At 35.5% G+C, this 22,634-nt stretch overlaps 1 long non-coding RNA gene across 1 annotated transcript; it reads left to right on the top strand.

The window, feature by feature from the left end:
- The first annotated feature begins 7,588 nt into the window (after window positions 1-7,588).
- Window positions 7,589-20,092, top strand: LOC118972009 (uncharacterized). The gene is made up of 4 exons (XR_012125216.1): window positions 7,589-7,966; window positions 12,010-12,246; window positions 13,275-13,326; window positions 19,927-20,092. It is a non-coding gene; the product is annotated as an uncharacterized lncRNA (long non-coding RNA).
- The last annotated feature ends 2,542 nt before the right edge of the window (window positions 20,093-22,634 follow it).

Below are 22,634 nucleotides of genomic sequence, written 5' to 3'. Positions count from 1 at the left end.
TGGGAGATCTGTGCACTTCTGTGGCCTGAGAGACTTATCTCCTCCCCCAGATTGGGGGATTTATTTCTTCAAAGACACTTTCTATCCCTTTTTCTCTCTCTTCTTCTGTTGTCCCTATAATGTGAATATTGTTCTTTTTGGATTGGTCAGCCAGTTCTCTTATTATTCTAACATTCCTAGTGATTTTCTTTTGCTTTCTGTGCCTCTGCTTCTTTGTATTCCTTTTCTCTAGTTTCTGTTCCATTTACTGTCTCCTCTACTTCATCTAGTCTGCTTTAAAATCCCTCCATTGTATGTTTCATTTCAGCTGTTGTAATTTTCAGAGTGTCTTTCTCTCTCTCAAGTTTATCCCTAACCTCTTGAATATTATTCTGTAGCTCCATTAGCATGCTTATGACTTTTATTTTGAATCATTTTTCAGAAAGATTGTTGAGTTCAGCTTCATTGAGCCCTATTTCTGTTGTTTGAGGGATTTTAGAGTGAGCAAGGTTCTTCTGCCTTTTCATAATCCTATTGGATAATGAGAAATATTAGGTTTATGTAGGCGGCACCATGTATGTAGTGCCCAGAAGCTCTGCTCTTCGTAGCTGCCCAGCACCTGGAGCGATGGCTGTGGTTTCCAGCAAAGGGTGCCAATGCCTATCCTGAGAAGAGAGCTCTTTCCTGCTTCCCAGTCTCTGTGCCTGCCTCTGTCAGGGCCAGTGAGCTGCGCACAGGGAGCAGCCTCTGTGTTAATCCCCTAAGTTGCCTTAGGCAGAGATGCCCTTCTGCTGGCCTGGAGCAATGATGGGAGTTGTAAGTGAGCTGTGCTGGTGCCTGCCTGGAGAACAGAGCTCTTCCCTGCTTCCCGGCATAGTGCCTGCCTCTGCTGTCAGGGCCAGTTAGCTGCAAGCGCAGGGAGCAGCCTCTGCGTTAAGCCTGTGTAGTTGCTCTAGGCGGTGCTGACCTCTGGGTGGCCTGGAGCAGTGGCAGGGGCAGCAGGTTTGCACACAGGTGCCAGCTGCGAGGAAGGAGCAGCAGAGTGCTTATTGCAGTGGGGGGCCTCAGGGCTGCATTGCCAGCCAGGGGAATGGAGCCCCTGAAGCTCCTGAAGCTCCTGAAAGTTCCCAACTTGTTGGGCTGAGTGTGCTGGGATGATTTTGTCCACCTGTTCCTTCTCCTGAGCATCAAGGTCTGTGTAATCCCTGCCCCTTTAGCACCTCCCTCACTGTTGGGAAGTCTGTCAAAGCATCTGCCTTTGTTTTGTCCCAGAGCAGCCGGTTGTGGGAACCTGTTCTCCACAAGAGACTGGAATCTCAGTCTCTGGCTTTGCTTTTCAACCTCTCTAATCTCCAGAGCACCATGCAGTGTGGGTTTATGCTCCCAGAGTAGATCTCCAGGACTGGGTATTTAGCAGTCTTGGGCCTCTACTCCCTCCTCCTCTGTTTCTCTTCCTCCTATAGGTGAGCTGGGGTGGGGCGAGGTCTTGGGTTGTGCTGGGTCACAGTTTGTTACTTTACCCTTTTCCATGAGATGTTCTCTTTTCCAAGATGAAGGCTGACTAATGTAATCTTATTTCTGGTCACTCTTTTAGGATTAGTTATATTTGCTGTATTTTTGTATTATACATGGTTTTGGGAGGAGATTTCTGCCTCACTTCTCACACCACCATCTTTTTTCACCTCTTCCTTATTTCTTTTTGATTGAGGGATACTTTCTCCATTTCAGCAATGTTTCAAAAATCTAATTTCTGGCAGCAGAAGGGTTCTTCAGAGTAATATATATTACTCTGTTCACAGTAATATATATTAGAAATACTATCACCTAGAAATGTGGGAAAAAGGACTGGATTGAGTAAAAACTCTTTAAGATCTAATTTTGATTTCACATAACTTCATATGTTGGTAGCTATGAGACTCTCAGGAATTTCACTTACCTCTTGAGCCTTGTTTTTGTTTGTGAAATTGGGTTTAGTAAGATGCTAGTTAACCTGGGAGGTTGGGAAATAGGTTATTGATCTGGAAAGCAAGAATGTTTACATACATTATTAGTGATAATCTGTGAAATAAGATGCAAGGCAGAATTTTTTTTCCCTTTGTGGTTTATGCTCTTTTCTTCTTTTTTCTTACCTGCTCATATGGATCTCTTAGGTATGTTTTTGTTGCATTCAGTATAAAGTTAGCTCAAACATCTGCTCTCTACCTAAATATTCCTTCACTTAGCATTTTGTCAGTTGATATGTAAGGGAAATTAGAAGGTTATGTAGTGAGATGAGAGGTATGTATAGGTTAAGAATTTATTTTATCCTGTAATTTGAGATGATTGGCATCTACTTTTGGTTTTCTTCTCGTGTGTAACACAAAATGGAGAACCATGTGCCACTGGAGTTTTTGCATACTTGAGAGCTTTCAGAGGCTGTAAAGTGAAAAATTTTGTCACTGCTGTTTAATTTACAGGGACTGTAAATGTTGTCTTTGTTACTTTAGCATATTAATATACAATTACATTTAGTCATTTCTCAATTAAAACTTGCATTTATTTGATGCTTAATGATGATGAAGTATGTAAACTCCATTTCATATGAGCCTTCGAACAAGTTGGTGGGACAAGCAAGCAGAGCATCTTAACTGCCATCTTACTGATGAAGACAAACGTCCATGGATGTTGAGTGATATGCTCCAAGTTCTATGTTGCCTACCTGGCAGGGTCAGCACTAAAATCCAGGTCTTCATATACTCCTTGCATAGTATCTTGTCTGCCCTATTGTTGTTCACAGAAGGAATGCAATGGGAAAACGCTTCTTATACTTTGTAACTCAGGCGTAATGGCTGCAAGGTCCATTATCTTACTGGCTTTCCAGTTTTCAAGGATATTTTGTACTTTTCTAGCTTCTGGTTAAATCTCGGGGAGAGCAAAATAGTTTTGGAAATGAATGGTACCTAAGTTCCTCATGTTCTATATAGCTTTGCTCCCCAGTCTTGAGTAGGCAGCTGTAACCTGTCTTTGCCAGAATAGTATGTTCCCCATCTTGGGAAGGTATGTCCGATGCCTTCAGTGTTAAAAGCTGGAGAGAGCTTCAGGAATATTTCCAGTGGGTTGAAAAGTTCTTCCAAAAGCCTTGAATGTGAGACTAATTATGAATATCTCATTTTTTTATTAAAAGAAAATCTCTGAATAACCTATTATTTTAAAAGTAAGGAATTTTCAGAGAGTAAAATGATTGGTTAAACATATTCTTGTTTAAAACTTTTTTTTTTGCATTTATTTCAAATCTTCTGGAAACTGAAGCCAGATTATATGGCACTGCTGGTCCTTTGGCTTTGTCTTGAAAGTTGTGAGGAAAATGGTGGCTTGTGTGAGGTATTCTGCACCTTCTTGTTTTTGCTTAAAGTAATATTTGCGTAACTGAATATAAAAAAAATATTTAAAAATTAGTATTTTCCAATAGCTCACATTTGTAAAAATCTGCATCTGTTGATGCAAGTTGACATCACTTGCATGTTTTTAAATATTATGTTTAATATAATAAAGAAACAAATGCTGACTAATGTCCTTTTTGAGAAAGTAACAGCAACTTCATAAATTATCTTTTCCCTTAGTTCTTCCTTCCTAACTTCTTACCAAATGAAAACCTGGCTGGTTTGATGTGTTTAGTCATATAAGTGTCATTTGGTTTGAGAAGCTGAATGGTAAAGTGTAAGGCTAGAACTTGGGGTGTGGAGTCAGCCAGGCCAGGTTTTGAATTGTTTGTTCTGATAATTGCAAAAAAAAATTGTGCTAGTTCTTTGTTCTGGCTTGATGGGATATTATACAGGTTAATCTCCTTGAGCTTTAGTTTTGTTATGGTAACTAGAAATCATACTTTTACACCCTTAACATAGACCTCATCCATAGCTGTTACCCCTTAATTTTAGCTACTATATCAGCATAGCAAGAATTTAGTCTAGTATGATACATCAGTAAACATAATTTATTACTTACCTTAACTTGAAAAATAAACTTTTCTATTTTGCCTTATTGCAGAGCTTTAAATGTTTATCATAAAAATAAAAATCATTCATAATCCCACCATCCAGCAATATCCTATTTTTTTGCTCCGTAGTCAAAGTCACTTTCAATCTTCTAATGCCAATTTATACATTTTTGATTTCTCATTTGATTTTGTTCTTTTTCTTTTCTAGCATGAACAGTTGTATTTTAGATTACCCCACCTTTACTTGATTCTCTGTGGTAATAATGAACCTGTGCTATGAGGAATACTATGATATTCAAAAATATTTCTTGGTAGCAAAGTAACCTCACTCAGTTTGAAGTGAATGATATATATTAACCTGATTCATTTGAATAAAAAGCTGATAAATACATAAAAAGTCTATACTTGTCAAAGCAGAGATAGATGTCTCCATTTTCTTAATCACAGTCATTAAATGTGAGTTGTGGAAAATTAGAGGTAGAAAGGACTTTACAACTCTAAATTTACAGAAGAGGAAAATTTAATAATATCAAGCCATCTGGAGTTCAGAATTTGGCCTACCTGTCTTTCATGTTATTAAAGAATTTTATCATTAAACTTTTTGTCTTTTACAGTTGTATCTGTTATTAGTTATATGAATAAAAATAATGTGCTTTTTGTAGAAAACTTAAAATATACAGGAAAGTATATAGAAGAAAATGAAAATCACTGTCCAGAGGTAACTATTATTAAATTTTTATGTATTCTCTCCCAGTCTTTGATTAGATGTACATTTTACATGAATAGTTTATATACACATTTTATACATACACCCAAACATACCCAGATAACTTAGATCATGCTGCAGATGAAGTTTTGTTATGTTGCTCTATTTTCTTTTACTATACTGTGAACATTTTGAGTGAAGAACATTTGGTATGCATGATTGGTATAAATATAGTAAGGGATGTGTGTGATATCTTGAAAGTAAATTGCCACTTTGCGAAGTTCTGATAGCTAGCTAGAATGGCAGATACAGATTCTTTGGTTTGGCTGGAATGGTTGCTTCTCACTCCTGAGAGGAGCTTATAGCTTGCTTCACTCCAAAATATGGTAAAAAGTGATTACCTTTCTTGCCTGGTATCAGAACCACTGCTGATTTATCTACTGTGACAGCATCAAGGCTGGTGGGCCACAAAAGGTGTGGGCATATGGCTGTCAAGGCAAACAATAATCAAAAGCCATACCCTTGAGCCCAGAGCCACTAAAGTGGGTGCTGTCTGCTGATACATTTTCTTCTCTCATGGGCATGTGGCATTCTTGTGATAAGTTCTGGTACACTGAAGTTGCAGTGTTTGAAGATATGACAAACAGATTTTCTTTACATCAAACATTTTCTTCTGAGGATTTCCTCAAATGGCCTCTAGAAAAAAATTTACCTTACTACATAGCAGTTAATGCATTTGGTCATTTGCCTTATCTCTATATAAAGATGTTTCAGGTAAATGACTATGTAGTTCATTAAGTGAAATCCTGGTTTCATTTTTCTTTCCATTTTACTTTTTTATTCACTAAGTTTTCCTAGAGAGATGTGTTGTTTAGCCTGCAAGGTGCTGGGCAGTTTTACTACAGTTGACCCCTGACAACATAGGCTTGTGTTGTGTTGGTCCACTTATATGCAGACTTTTTCAATACATATATTGGAAAAGTTTTTGGAGATTTGTGCCAATTTGAAAATTGTTCTCTAGCATGCTTTACTGTAAGAATACAGTATGTAATACATATAATATACAAAATATGTGTTAAGGGACTGTTTATGTTATCAGTGCAGCTTCTGGTCAACAGTAGGCTATTAGTGATTAAGTTTTTGGGAAGTCAAAAGTTGTATGTGGATTTTTAACCGCATGGGGAGTTGGTACCTCTGTCTGCATTGTTCAAGGGTCAACTGCATTTATATTGTTTAACCTTCATGGCTCTTCACAAAGAGTATATTATTATCCTCATTTTACAAAAAGGGAAACTTCAATTACAGCTAGCCAGAGAACTAATATCAAACCTCGGTTCCTGCTGTCAGAGTCATGCTCTTCTGTACATTGTGCTGCTTTGTGTTACTCTGATGGCATAATCAGTGCAATCAGAGGGGCTAGTAGACTTTTGTAGAGCTGTAGTATTTTCATGCAATGTCATCTAGCATCTAGTACTCTTAGTAAGATAGCTGCCTGTTTTTTTGATTTTAAAAACTCTTGTTAGTGATTTCACATTAGATGGTATAACTTTTTTCCCCTCTTTTTGGTAGGTTGGAGGAGGATGGATTGGAAAATGTATGTTTTTGGTTTGCCATATATTATTTTCATAACTTTAAACCTGTATATCCGAGAGCTTGGTAAAGACCTTGTCCAAGGCCTAATCAATGGATCTAGTGCCTGCATATTCAAGCGCAAATGGTGTTATACCGACAGGTTTTCTAAAGCATGTAAATTGTCCTTCAGGCTTGTGTCATTTTAAACAATCTGTTCAGTTTTGTTCTTTCAGCAGTCCATATTCAGAGCTTGTCCTGTCTTATTCAGAACTGGCTATTCCTTTAGGCAAAATGATCTCTCTTTCTGTTGTTTGTTCTCCCACGTCTCTGGCATCCCACATGCTTGTCCTTGCTGTTTCAGCAGAGAAGTGAGTGGCAGGGAGGGCTGGTTTTGGAAAGATGGCAAGAGCCCAGATGGGACAGCAGGCATGCTCTCCAGTTCTCTCATTTGACTCTCTTCTTCCTTGGAGCATGAGCCATCCAGGAGGAGACAGAGAGGAATCACACTGGACAACTTTCTGGGACAGAAATTACAAGTACTCTGGTCAGCCCAACAGTAAACTCATTTGGCTTCTACTCTCTTACCCCAACTCTCAAACCTTGTGAGCTCCAAATTGGATAATTGCTTTTTGACATTTAAAAATAGTTGTGAAAATTCCAATACCCCAAATCAGGTTTTCAGTTGGCTGCTCATATGAAAATTAACTGAATTATTTAAAGGGTTGCCCTTACTGGAGGGGATTGTTACAATATATTGTAGAATCAACATGTCATCATCAGTGACTTTTTCTCCAGTTATTAAAGTAATATTCCTGAAGATTTTCAAGTGTTTTAATTATAGCCATTTAGGAAAGAAGATAAGTTTGTGCAATAAAAGCTTTATCTGGGACTTTATCAATAGGAAAGCTCTAGAAGCAGCATTTTGTCATTCCTCAAGGCAAATATTCAATTTAATGATCACCAAAGTCTGACCATTATGTTTAAATGAGGTTACTAGTGGTAGTTTATTCCTTGGCCTTTTTAGAAAGAAAATCAGTGTTAAAATTCTCCTCATGAAACTTAGGCAGCAATAATGATACTTGTGAATCTGTGCTGTGCATTCTAGTTGACTTCCTGTGGAAGAAAAGGAAAAACAAAGGGAGGAAGAGGAAGAATTATTTGGAGTGAACTGACATACTTGGTTGTCTGACCCTTTGACCTGTTATCACTACTAGTCGTCAGTTTGCTATCCCACAAAGCTCTCTTCTGTTTCCTTGAACTCTCTTACCCGAGTGGTCTGTGGTCGTGGAGTCATTCTTTGGCACAATTATTTATAATTTAACGTCTTTTGAATCAGCATTTCATTCAGCAGTTAGTAGTGTCTGGCATAGTCAGAGAAGTTTCTCTCTTCAGCTTCAAATATATTTTTAAAAATTGACATCCTAATGAGATTTATTATTTTAGGAAAAACACATTTTGAAGCTTATAGTAAAACTCTTTAGAAGTTAGGACCTTTTTCCCCCCAGAATTCCCTTTTTCGTGAGGTTAAAAAAAAATCAGAATTTTACTTTTTTCTGTCTCCCTCTTAAACTGTGTACTCAGTACCTTAGTTTTGTTTCTATAACCAGTACGCTGGGAGCGGACCCTCGGCGCCTGTGTAAGACAGAAGACTCAGCCAATGACTCCTGAGGCGGTGAAGGCTAACTGGCAGAAGACCTGTGACTTTGATGATGCCAGCAAGCCTCAGAGAATTCAAGGTAAAGAGGCCCAGGCCGGGTCAGTCCTGGTTGGGGAACCAGAGGCAACAGAGCCTTCTCGTCTCTTTGGGAATTGTCTTCTATTTTAACTGTGGGGACTTAGACATTTGAATTATCTAGAGAACATTTTTCTTCTCTAGTAGGTATTAGAACTCTTTGAGTTTAAGATACATATGCGTTCCCACTGTAGTTTCTTAGTTCTTTTATAACCCTAGTTTTTTGGCATATGTGTGGTTGCTGGATGGTATGAGGTATTTATCCATTTGTGCTGAGTGCATCTACTCTGCAATTGAGAGTTGGTTTCAAAGTCTTCCATTATCTAACCATGTGTTCCTTATTTCACCTTATTTTCCTTTATCCCCAAAAGTTTAAGCCTATCTCAGTGAATAGATTTTTGCTTTGTTTTAGCACTTTCTGTTTTGCTGCTATCTCTCTCCCTTTCAAAAATGCCCTTTCCTCCTTTTATTGCCTCTACTAATCTTAACGCTTCTTTAGAAAATCTCAAGCCCAGGTAGACAACTAAACCTCCCCAGTTATTGAGCTACTTAGATCTCTCTCTTAACTGAACTCCTAGCACTTAAGCATCTAATTTTAATTGCTTTTTACTGTTATTATTTCCTAAGTATGTGGTTTCTTAACTGCATAGTATGTTTGGAGCCAGAGCTGTATCTCATATATATACTTCTATATTTGTTTTTGTCATAGTGCTGAACTAATAAAAAGGACTTAGAAAATGCTTGTTACTTTGAACTATTGAACTGTCTATGACATGCCACAGGAATAGATAACCAGTAAAGTTCACATGATTTTTTCTAGTATAGCTCACATATGCATGTAGCATATGAAATTTAGAGGTTCTTTCGGGAAAGATCATGAATCAGGAAAAATCTTTTTATTCCTCTTAGTAATTTTATATTCAGTGTGTGATAGAAGAATATATATGAAAAATGACTTTTTTTTCCTCTCTTTAATAACACTTTTCTGCCTGCTGGTCCACTCACTGAAATTTTCATTATGCTTTTTCTCAATTAGAGGATACATGATTGTTATGTTATAGTAGCATTTTCTCTACTCTGTATTTGAGATAAATTTAGTCTATGAATAGCAGTCACCTATCAATGAAAATGAATGGAAGGAAGAAGAAATATATTAAAAAATGTCCTCTGACATCAGAGTTCTACTTTATTACCTTAAAAGTATTAGACTAATATAAAGAAAAAGTTAACTAAATAAATTACATAATTATAAGTGAGAAGAGACCTCTAGTATTTGAAGTACAGTTAGAAAAATAATTTCACATTTTCTATGGAATTGAGCCTTTCCAGAGCACCTAGTTCAGTGTTCTCATTTTACAGGTGATGGGACTAAATCCCAGAGCACCTAATAACTGGCCACAGCTTTCTCTGAATTTGAGCCAAGGGTTAGAGCAGGTTGTGTGTCTCTGAATGCAGCACTTTCAGCCTGTGCAAAGGGGACTTTTGGTTAAATAGCTCCCCTCTAGGCAGCAACCTGAATGGGTGGTAAGGGGAGGGTTAGTTGGCAAGAAGCCTACTTACGGGCGTCACCAGGAATGGAATCTACCCCTAGCATCTCACATTCCGTAGTTTGGCTTTGTCGGAGTGTGGAAGGAGGCCCGTATCTCTAAGGTTTGTCCTAGCGCCTTTAGTCTCATACAGCATATGCAGATGCTCCACGAGCATCCTTTATTAATGCTTTAGACTTCTGAATCCTGTCTGGAAATCACTTGTGGTTTTTTGCTAATGGATTCCAGCCCCGGGCAAGTTCACTATGGTTTCAGTGTGACCAAAGAAAAGACAATAGAACGTTCTTGGGATGAAAGAGGTTTATTACCTGGTAGTAGGTCGAGCACTAGTGCTCTGCCTCTGCCCAGAGCAGTGGGCCGAGCTCTCTATATAGTGCAATAATAGCTTATTACCTATGGGTGTGGAAGCAGTAGCCTAGCAACAGGCCAGTTACATCATCAGAAGGTTTAAGTTCAGTGAGGATCCTGGCCATAGGAACCCCAACGTCTCCACACTTGTCATAATGATGGTTTTCTCTGGAATAATTTTCAGTACTATATTCAGAGCTATTACTGCATAGATGATAGTATAGAGACCTGAGGGGCTGGTGACTTGGCATTGTTCCATCCTGGAGCAGGGGGAAGGTGGGGAGAGAAGGGAAATTAGTTGTGCTTCCACCAGCATTTCTATGGACAGACACTGCATTTCTATGGACAAGGATCCCACCTTACAGAGGCATAAAATTGCTCAAAGACATTGCAAAGCTCAGTGCTTCCTTAGAATTATAAACTGTAAACAGGATGTTGGACAGTGTCTTGTTTTCCATTGAAAATACCCAGTTATCTTTGGTCTATTTCAAAGTCTTTCACACTTTTTTCCTATAATAGTTTGACATCATACATTCAGTGCTGAATGCTATAGGAGTAATTATCTAGCACATTGTAGCTTTTCTTAGTCATGTCTTTAACAAAAGCATTATTATTATTATTATTATTATTATTATTATTATTATTATTTAGAATCAGTTAACAATATAATTGGAGCTCTGAGTCAGATAGAATCAGATGGAGGAATTTCAACAAATGATACCAGTCATGTGGCATCAACAGCCACATTAGGATTTGTAAGTGGGGGAAAAAAGCCTAAAGCTGTGCCTTCTCTGGAATTTTTTTCTTTTTTCTTCTCTCCTTTTCTTCTCTTTTCTTTCATACAAAAATATTATTTTCCAGGGTATTAATTTATTGTTAAATAGGAAAGATAAGTGACCACAAAACTGTTCATGAAATATATATTAAATACTATACAAGTTGAATGACCACAAGGCTAAAATATTAAGGGTAAGTTTTACTTTCTCTTCTTCAGTATTAGATGAGTGTCTTCCTTTGTTTGTTCTGGAGTATCTTTGATAATCCTACTTGAGTTACTAACTTTCTAACTTTTTGGAAAAGGATATTTATGTCAGTGCCTTTTTGAAGTCATTTAAGGGAAAACATTGATACATTATAATTATGGAAATAGTTCAACATGGCTACAAATAGCCTCCCACTGTGTCAGAAATTCTAATAGCTGATGTGAAGTTGCTGATTGAGTGCATAAATAAGAAATAAATTATTTGACAGGCTTGATTCTAGTGTTTTGTGACCCAGGGCAGACATAGTGAAAAAATTAACAATCTAGTTTTAGACCTGAAAATATGATCAGCTTATAAATATGATTTTACTTTAGAATAGAGGGTGACAAAACATTTTTGGCAAAGGGCCAGATAGTAAATATTTTAGGCTTTATGGACCATGTACTATTTCTGTCACAGTCCTCCTGTTTTTCTTTTTTGTTAAACTACTCTTTAAAAACGTAAAAACCATTCTACCTCTGAGTTGTTTGCCTATTCCTATTTCAGAGTGAAAGCAGTTGAGAATTGGACATCATTCTTTTATAACCTGATCATGCTTCACGCATTAGCTAGGCCTATCATCACTAAGTAGAAAAGTATAATATCCAATTAGTTAAAGGGCATTCCTGGGAAGGAACTTGAGGTGAAATCTCATTTTAACTAAAACCATTATGAGGCAGTCTAATTTACAAGCACTTAGTAGTACTTTGCTTATTTACAGTGAATTTTAAATGGTAGATATTATAGGGCAGTTCACTATCCCTATTCATAATAAATTCATTATTTTTTGTATTTTTGAGTGACTGATAGTTGCTGAATTAATAGGATTTCCACCATCAGAGACAGGAAAGCTGAAAATGAGACAAACTTAGCAAGAAGCAAGCAAAAAAAAAGTACTTATCTGTAAATGAAGTCCTTTTCTACACATTCTCAAATTGATTTCTATTAAAAAATCAAATATAATGAAACAATTATGATACTATATGAAATTCACTGAAATGACATTCTATTTTCATGTTTTCAAAAGCAGAACTAGGTATGTAAGCATTTAATAGTTTTGAAAGTTAAAATTTTAAGAATTTGACCAAAATAATATCAGTAAAACATTGTTTTGTATAACTGTCCCATAGGCTAGAGCTATTGGCTACAAATTTCCTCCATTTTCTTCTACTTACACAAAACTGGAAGCTATTACGTAAGCCCTTGGAGTGGGAGCATCGCTCAAGGATCCAGAAGATTTGAAATTTATTTATGAAGGAAGCTCTGATTTCTCCTGTTTGCCTACCTTTGGAGTTATTATAGCACAGAAATCCATCATGGGTGGAGGATTAGTAGAGATTCCTGGGCTTTCAATCAATTTTGCGAAGGTATGCATAATAGAAAACCTTAATTTTGCTTTTCTTCCATATCTTTAAATATGATAGATAAATATCACATCCTCTGTATGTGTGTGTGTGAATAAAATAGTTTGTAGTGGTTGACTCAGGAATAAGGACTTAGCATATCTTGTGATTTTTCTTCATAAGAATAAAAGAAATGATAGTTGAAAAGGCAAGCAATTATGTACAGTCCCATAACTACGGCATAATGTTATTAATTCTCTCTCTGAGGTTCACTTGCTTTGGGGCTTAGTTTGGCTTCTACTTCTTAATCATATGATGCAGAAATAATCAGTCCTCTAATATAAAGATTGTCAGCTCTTTTGGAGCAGAGAAGATAACTTAAAGTTGTGTTCTTCCCCTACACTCAAATCCTCATTGACTAGTAATTATGGATTATTTGCTGATGGAAACATTGAACTAAGCTGTGTTTCCAGTGCTTATCCCTGTGACTGGTGCATATAGGACATCTAATAAACATCTGTTGAATAAAAATGAATAAATTGGCCAGTGCTAATAATGTAATTGCAGATCACACATACCAAATACAAACAACTCAACTAAAATAGAAAGATAAACCTTACAGCCATGTTCAAAGTAAAAGTATTATCAATGTCAGTATTTCCTTATTATAATATTTTGTAAATTATCTACAAACAGTAGATTCTAAGGACAGTGTAGAAATTCATAGTCACTTAACCTCAGTATATCGAAGGAGGAATACCCACATAAGGTGGGAAAACTAGGACAGGAAAAACAAAACCTGATCCACATATCCAAATGCCCACGTCCCACTGCCATGGGACAGCTTAATTCCCTGTCTTCCTCAGAACCCAGAGGGAAAAACAGGTGGGGGTGATGGTGGGAGGACAAATGCAGGACCGCCTCAGTGAGTCAGATCATTTGGGGGAAGTAGTGATGTGAGCATGTGGACAGTGAAATATCACCTGTGATTAGCAGTATACACAGAACCCGTTTAACAAGGTTCTAATAAAATTTTGTTTTTCCTAACATAGGTTCTTCATGGGGAGCAGTACTTGGAGTTGTATAAGCCACTTCCCAGAGCCAGTGAGTTCTTGATACACAAATTTCATAATCATACCATGGTTTTATTTTCTGACTAACCTTCCAAACTGTGCCAGTATGTTAAACTGGCATAGAGGGACCTAAATAAGCCATATCAGAAGTTATGCAGATGTAAGGCAGCCGTTAGAGTAGATTGATATTAACTGGCACCTGTTTTGGTTACCTTAAACTTTGTCCTATAATAGTCTTATATAATAAATTACTTCAAAAGAATAACAATTTATTGCTGTATGTGTTATTAACAACTGAGAAGCATTTTTGGGGAGGTGTTGTAAATTTATTGATTGTGTGTAATCAGTTATTTTTATGAGTATGGTTCTAAATTGTTTGCTCAGGTATTCACATTGGTACTAATTTTCATAAAGTAAACAATATTAGGAGATACAGAATTTCTTGTAATTAACTTTTTCCTGTTCTCTTTTAGAGTAAATAATACCAAGTCAGCCTTAACAATAAATTTTTTCTCAGTAATATCTTACTTGTTCAGTAAAGTTCTTTTTATTCTTTCATTAAAATCTGATGTCTTGCTTCTCTGTTGTCAGAATATTGTCTATATAATGGCCATGTAAGATGGTAAAATACAAAAAAATGTGTCATTTCAGACAAATGAAGCAGTCACTAGGTAGCTAGAATTCTACTTTAATTTCTTCCTAAATCTTTTAATTTTACTAAAAAATTTATGAGATTGTTATTGCTCAAGGCTGAATAGCTTTATTTCAGTGTTCGTGTCACAGCATATAAATTATCAAAACTGACTTCAGAAAAACTTGTAATCTGGCAGGCAAATTATCATAAAGGGCATAAAGAAAGTTTCCAAAGAGTTAATTCAAAAACAACACTGGGCCAAGTAGTGTCAAATAGTATATGACCAAACCTTTAAGAAAAATAAACTCCAAACATATTTAAACTGCTTCAGAGCGGAATCATGGGAAGATGGTTGTATGGCAGATAGAATTTTAATCTCAATTCCCCATTAAAACAACAATTAAATAGCAAAACCATAAACACATGGAAAACATTAACAAGTGACACAGTATCTCCACAGAACCCAAAATTCAAGAGGGTGGGAACAAACCAAACAAACAAAAAACAAAAAAGTATGGTGATATCAAGTGACATTTGGTTTGAATGAGAGTAAGAATGATTGAAAACTATACAAAAATAGTTCAATCATTTAATATTTTTATATAACCTGTCAACAAAATGAAAAGATAATAGATTTCCTCTATTTGGCAAAATAATTCTCATGAATGATTATTTATAATAATAAAATCTTGCACATTGCAATTAAACAAATGGGAGCAAACTATAAAGAGGCAATTCATAAAAGAAAAATTACAAACAGGTAAAAATTTGAAAAATGTTTACTCCAACTAGAAATAAAAACAAACAAATATGATAATGAGATACTATTGTCACCTATTTGACAAAGGTTCAAATAAGAATACATGATGTTCGACAGAGTGGACAATTGTTCATAAGCTGGAGGAGTGTGAATTAGCATTATGATTAAGGATGTCCCTTAGTAATCTATGTATCAGCCTGCAGCTTCACACTTGAATCACCAGGGGAACTTTTAAAAGTAATAACTTGGGTTCTCTTCTAAATTAGTCAAACCACAATCTTTAATAGTGGACCCTAGGTTTCAATATTTTTTAAGAAGTTCCCAGAATAATTCTAATGGGCAGCCAGAACTGAGAAACACTAATATATCAATAATTTTAAAATATGTATTGACTTATAATAATAAAACTGGACAGTCTGCAAAGGGTTATATTTAAGAACATTCAGTAATAATTGTGCAAATAGGGAATGACTTAAATCCCTACTACAGAAATACTGTAGGCTTCTGTACACAAATTAAAATGAGAAAATACCACATGGGAAAATTCCTATTATTCACTCACAGTAAGTACAAAATTGTATGTAGAACATGATTCCAAATCTGTGAATCATTAGATATGTATTCTGTACATTATTAGAAATAGTATTGAATAAATACTAAATACTTAAAGTGCATTTTTTATAAAATATAAATATGTAGTTTACATAGATGAGTCTAAAATCTTCAATTGGGATCTACTGTACATGTGTGTCCAACTTTTGATAGAGATAAAGAATGGACAAGAAGGAATGATCTCTCTCATGCTGTTTAAATACACTTGCACTATAGCAGCATTCTTACTAGCTCTTTCCTTTCTTCTGTCCAGAGTGTCCATTCTACTCTGGACTCTGTCCAGGTTAATGGCATCTTTACCCTAAAAAATGAGAGTCACACTGCTTAGCAAGCCATCCTGATTTGCCTGAGGTGTTCACTGTGAGGGAAGTAGAGAAAGAAGAATGCATTTCTGGTTGTACAAGATGAAGTTTTTAGTATACTTTTGGAGAGGAATGTGCTTACATATGATGGATAGTTTGTAGTGTTTTTCCTAAGAGATTTCCATACATAGTGATTCAAGGAGGCTTGTGTTGAATGATCGTTTATAATACTTATTTAGAGGAGAAATACCTTTGCAAGGAACACACTTGTGACTTATAGTCTGTTTGGAAATTGAGCATTGCTCTTAATCTGTTCAGTAGTTTTTGAAAAAGTACTGAATTTTGTAACATTGAATTACTGCATTTAATAGTTAACTGATAAGATATCTTTATGAAATTGGTTGTTTATGATAGTTGAGAGCCAGCTCATTTCTGTCCAGCTCTATCTCAGTCTCCCTCTCTTAACCACCCTCTCTTTCTTTCATAGAGGTGAAGGATGTAAAACCAATTTGGGCCTAATTATTTGCAGCTGTCGTAAGGTTAAAGGACAAGAGTTTTTCCAAACTTCTGTTTGGGTCACCTGCTATCATTCTTTAGACATCTAGAGGTTAATCCAGGAACTGAGCAGAAAGATCTTTATTTCATGTTGATGTACTTATCCACATAGTCTCAGGATTTCAGTTATGTGTGTGGACAGGGTCAATGACATTTGAGTTCCAAGAAAGTTTAATGAGGGATATTACCACTCTCATCTCAATTCAGAACGCTTGCATAGACAAAAGTGAGAAAGAGTGCATTGTTAGATAACAGAAGTAGCTCTGTAGTTACAGAAATGACATTCTTCAGAAGCTTTCCCCCATAGTTGCCATTTTTTTCATTATATGTCCGTGGTGATGAATGAATTTTCCTAGATGTTTTCTTCACTAGGAATTTATCTCTACAAGATGGACTAGGCAGGAGCAGTTTTCCCAAGTCAGATTCTAATTAAATGATGCCAAGGAATGCCTACTAATTTTGTTGTTTACAGCTCCCCAAAATGACTGATAGGGCAAATTTGAAAAACTATTGCATTAGTTCCATATATCTGAAGGAAATCTGTCAATATAACAGGTGGTGTATATCCATTAGGTGATTCAAAATTGGTTTGGTCAGGATATAGAATTAAATATATCCTGTATCCATCCTTGGTACTCCTAGATTTATCCCCTGGGTGATTACCATAACAAAAGTAGCTTTGAACTTAATTATGTGGCCTGATCGTTGTATTTAGAATGGACCTCAAGCTATGAAAATTGAAGCATTCATTTTTAATTAATTTGGCTTCCATACCCAAACATATTTAAAACTAGTCAAGAATGTTAAAAATTAAGAATATTTGTATTTGCTTCCCTATCTGTCCACTTGCAAGTTAGCTATAAAATACTGTAGTAAATGCCTTGAAACAGAATGAATGCAGCTGTTTCCATTTGAGACTTAAGGTTATGTGATTCCCTAATCTCGAATTACTAACACCACATGGGGATGGAATGAACAGTCCAATTGTGTGTGTGTTGGCAGGAATGTAGAAGTGCTTGACCTTCTAGAGTAATTTACTGAAGAATAACAAACACAAATTATATTAAACAAAAGTGATTATATTGGAAGAAAGTTAGGTTAGAGATAGGCTGATTAAAAGGAAAAAAATACTGAAATTGTGAGACCTGAGAGTTAAATTTCATAAGGTTAATCTGAGAGTAAGAAGCATCAGCTGGGAAGAAATGTGGGGGGGAAGGTGACACAGAGAAAAGATGTCTGATGACATCAGATTGAAAGCCAGTGTTGAGTTTGTTTTCCTCAGGTGGATCAATAGCATTGGTAGGTATATATTTAGTGGTGAATTGGCAAAGATTGTTTCAGGTTAAAATCTTTAGGTGGTAAGGGTAATACCAGTGTATGAAAAGATAGTGTTAAACATTAGGACCTGTAAATAGGTTAAAAATTTAATGGAATATGTTTATTTTATAAAACTTGAAAAATAGTGATTTTTTAAAAGATAAGAATCACATTATTAGCTTAAACTAGTTCCAACTGATATTTTGGTATAATCTTTCAAAAAATTATATATGTATGTGTATACATGTGTATATAATCAAAGGCAGTAGTCCTATTTTTAAGCAAATTTAAATTGTTGAGGTTTTTTGTCTCCTTTTCTTGATACTTTTCTAATATGACCACAAAGGAATTATGGTAGGGGAAAAAAAAAACCTAAACCCACAATTGCTTGGAAATTAAGTAATGTATTTTTCTATATTAGAAAAATTAGAAAAAAATGTAAACTGAGAATTGAAAACTCAACATATCAACATTTGAGGTATTCAGCTAAAAACCATGATTAGAGGAAAACGTACAGCCTTAATACGTATGTTAGAAAATAACAGGCAAAACAACAGCTATAATTTTTGTTTCCTCTGAAGTTTATAAGGAAAGAACAATCAAACCCGTAGAAATTAGGGCAGAAACAGTGAACAGAGGAAATAAGTATATAATTGGTAAACTCAACAAAGTCAAAAATTTATAATTTGAAAACACTAATACAGATGAAAAAATTCATAGAAAGATAAAAAATAAGTAGAAAATGTATTACCAATTTAATGCACAAAAGGAGGTTTGCCTAGAGGCTTTATAAACATTCAGAAGCTAAAAAGATTATGAACAGCTTTATAATATATTTCCTAGTTTAGATGAGATGAAAAACTCCATGAAAAACACTAATTACCAAAATGAAAGTAAAATGAATTTAAAGTAGGAATAGTTCCTTAATCTATTAATGAATGCTGAATCCAGCATTAAAATCTCTCCCACAATGAAAACTGCAGGCTCAGATGATTGTACTGGTAAATTCTTCCAAAAATTTTAGGAATAAGTGATACCAATCTTATACTGATACTGACACTTCCAGAAAATACAAAGAGCACATTTACCAGCTTTTTAAAGTAGATCAACAAAAACTTGATACCAAAACTTAGTCTGAAAAGTTTTGTGTCTTATAACATCCTAGAAAAGGTCTTCTCATAAATTTGAATACAAAAATACAAAACAAAATTTTAGCAAAACAAGCCCAACAATACATTAAAGAATGATAAACTTCAAACAAGTAGGGTGTCTTGCCAATGGGTTTCAGCCCCAGGCAAGTTCGCTATGCATTCAGTGTGACCAAAGAAAAATGACAGCAAAATGTTCTTGGGGTGAAAGGGCTATACCCAACTTTACTTCCAGGTGGCAGGTCAGTCACTAATGTCCCGTTCACTCAGAGCCACTCTGCATGCAGCAAGCCAGTCTCTGCCTCTGGGCCCCTCTGTCCGCACAGCCATCCTCTGGGCCTCTGTCCTCAGGCTGCCACCACTCCAGCCTCTGCTCTGCTCTCCTGCAGCCTTGCAGCCCTGCCACCGTGTTGTGCCCAGAGCACTGGGCGGAGCTCTTTTTAGAGTCAACAGCCATGTATTGCCCACAGGTGTGCAGTGAGCTAGTCAGCCACGGCCAGGTGAGAATCCTGGCCTCAGGAACTCTCATTTTATCCACATAGGGCTTTTCCATGAAGGCAAGAATGATTTAGCATTCAAAAATAAATCAATGCAATTTACATATATAGAAAATAAATGAGAAAAATGATATCATCATTACATTAGATACATTTGGTAAAATTCAACATCCATTCATGATAAAAATTTTAGCAAGGTAGGAATAGATGGAAAATTCTCTCATTTTGTCAAAACTGTCTTGGAAAAAAAGAACAGTAAATATATTATTTAATAATGAATTTTTGAAAATACTCCCTTGAGATTGAAAATGACTAGATGCTGGCTATCACCACTTACGTTTAAAAGTTTTGGAGTCCCTAGGCAGTGTAATGAGGCTATAGAAAGAAATAAAAGGCGTGAAGTTTGAGGGAAAAAAATGGAAGTAAACCTCTAATTATTTCCAGATGGTATGCTTCTCCATATAGAAAATACAAAAGAACCAAGAACCGAACTATTAGAATTACTAAGTGAATTAATGTCACTGAATTTAAGGTCAATATACATACAAATAATCGCATTTCTATTTCATTTTCAAATATACAGTTAAGTTTTAAAAAATACCATTTACAGAAACATCAAAAAACATGAAGTTTATATAGAATATACAGTCAATTTTATGTGCTTTAAAAAATGAATTCTGTCGTGTTGGATAAAGTATTCTGTATTGGCTTTTAGGTCAAGTGTTTAAATTATGTTGCTTAGATATATTTCCTTTCTTTTTTCTGTTTCTGCCTTGGTACCCTGTGAATCTCAATGGTACCTACAGGCCATGTCCTTGAGATCCTCGAAGTTGCTACCAATCATCCAGAATGTTGGAAAGCTGCTGGTTTCTCCACCTCCTAACAGCAGATTTCTTCTGGGATTGGTACGGGATTCAGCTTCCTGTTCATGCACAGAACTGGAAAGTACACTGAGTAAAATCATCTGTAAAAACCTGTTACCTGCTTTTAAGTTTTCATTTTGTTTTCTTCCCTATACAGAGTTTGAGCCTTTTGGTTTTCACGGTTCCATCAGCTCTCTGCTCTCTTTAAAATAATGAATTCTGCATTTCATCTGACTTTTCTAGTAGTGCTGTATGGAGCAGTATACTGCCACTAGCTATCCCACTCAAAGTGGAAACAAAGAACTCTACCTTAATTTTTTTAAAAAACTTTCCTTTAATATAAGTATGAACGTTTACTTCATATTAGTCAGCCATTGTGCCCACTAAGTAGTTTTATTCCAGTAACCCTACATTGAAAGTCTTTTTTTTCTTATTACCTTATGTTCTATTCATTTGTACAATTTCCTTCACATTTTCTACTGTGACTAGTACAGTTTAAACCCAGGTGAAAGGGAAGACTTAGAGGAGAATGAAAAAATGTTGTTTTTCATGTTCCTAATAAATCCCTTGTGCTACAGTCCTCACAGATCAAAGAAGGATGTTGGTTTATGCTATCAAAGTTCTAGGAGGAAAAGTAATTTACATCGGAGTTTATTCTGAAGAAGAAACGTTTTCTTCTCTATCTTCTTCCCTTTTTTAGATCTCAAATTATTGAAAAATAAATATTATGGGGGAAAAGAGAACGAAATATTGGTTAGAGCTTTAATAGCTCTAACCAATAAATAGGCAAACCCTACCTCAAATGATTTCTCTGTCAGTATCAAATGAATTAAAACTCTATTCTTAAGAAATAAAATAAAACAAATGGTGATAAAAGTGGAAGTATATATTCATGATCTGAAAGGGAAGGGTGTAGAAGACATTATTAAATAATATTTAAAATGCAAACACAAAAATTGAAATTACACAAATAACATTAGAATTTAAAACTTTCATTTGACATAAGCCATTATATACCTAGAGAAAAAGGCAAGTGTCAGAGCAAGTAGTGAAATTAACAACACATAAAACCAATAAAATAGGACATATTGCATAAAAAGAATCCTTAAAATTCACTAAAAAAATACAAACCAATAGAAAAATGGGCAAGGATTATAAAAAGTTTAAAGGAGAGGAAACACAAATGGCAAATCTGTGTAGAAACACTCCATATCACTGGTATTTGGAGAGGTGGATGAAATGATAGATATATTTAAGTTCTTAGGGTGACCATACTTTCTGTTTGCCTAGGGCAACCCAGGTTTGTGTCTGCTGCTCTAGTGTGACCTTTTGCTTTCAAAGATATACTGGTTGGGATAATGACGTAGGGCATCCGTTTAGGCATAGGTAACATACTCAAATGCCTACAAATATCAGGAAGGTATAAGACAATACAGAGAAGTGCTGCTTGTAAATTTGAGAAAATATTTCCTGCTAAAAGGAATTCACATTCTAATTAAAACAAAAATCGTATGGGCAAAACTGAGTAGTGGAGATCTAGACCTTGAGCTACCAGTCTTGTACTTGTGCTGAGAAACATCAGGTCTCTCCTGCTGGTGGGAGTGAAAACTGGTGCAGCCAACATGAAGTACAGTTTGTCCTCATCTACTGAAGCTTTTAAAAATTTTCACATAAATTGATGCAGTAATTCCACTTTTCCATGTAAAACCTGGAATAAAACATTGTGTAAGTACACAAAACATAGGCACTTATTCTTTAAAGTATATAAAAAAAAACAAATTTGAAAGCTACCAACATGTTTATCCAATAATGGAATGGGTAAATAAAGTATGGTTCCTTCATATTCTGGAAAATAGTGTATTAAGTTAAAATATAGGCCCTTTGTGCCAAATGTAATAATCTTTAAAAACAAATGTTGAGCAGAAAACATGTGAAGTGTGTAATTAATTATGATTTGGGAATATATATTTTGGGGAATAGAGAGTATTTTACAAGTACATATACAAGGCAATTAAAATAAAGTTTATAAAAATACACAGTATTTTAATTATTTTAGTTGTGCTTTCTTCTTGATATAGGACTTGAGGTTTATCAATAATACTTCCATCTTTAAATCAGATACAATGGAGACAGAACTGTGCAACTAAAACTTAGGAGGGAAAGGAAACATTGTGTAAAATGATAAAATATAGCCAATGCACATCTCTCTATTTACATGGCCATGTTCTTTAGTTGCAGTTTTAAAGATTTTCCCCATAGTTTCTTTGAAAAAGCTAACATAATGGGAATTTCCAGACAAAAAAAAAAGGCAATTTTCCAAAGCATTTTGTGATTATAGACAGAACTGGGATAGAGAATGTGGGGGGAGTGTGAGTCTCACTTTCAGATTCCGTCGCTGATCCATGATTTCCCTAAATAGACCGTGTTTCATGTCTTAGAATCAGAAATGTGTGTATTATGTGTGTGTATATATGTGTGTGTGTGCAAATATGCACACACACACATTTATATATCTCCACTGTAAAAAAAAAAGAGAGATCGAGAAAAAGACTGAAAGGATGAAAACATAAAATACCTAATTAGAAAAAACATTGTGGAAAGATACAGGTTAGAGCTGTAAGACAAAAATCATCTTCCTAAACAGTGTGCAT

Source organism: Manis javanica, chromosome 14 (assembly GCF_040802235.1).
Source record: "Manis javanica isolate MJ-LG chromosome 14, MJ_LKY, whole genome shotgun sequence".
NCBI lineage: Eukaryota > Metazoa > Chordata > Mammalia > Pholidota > Manidae > Manis > Manis javanica.
This window is presented reverse-complemented; position numbering and strand designations above follow the sequence as displayed.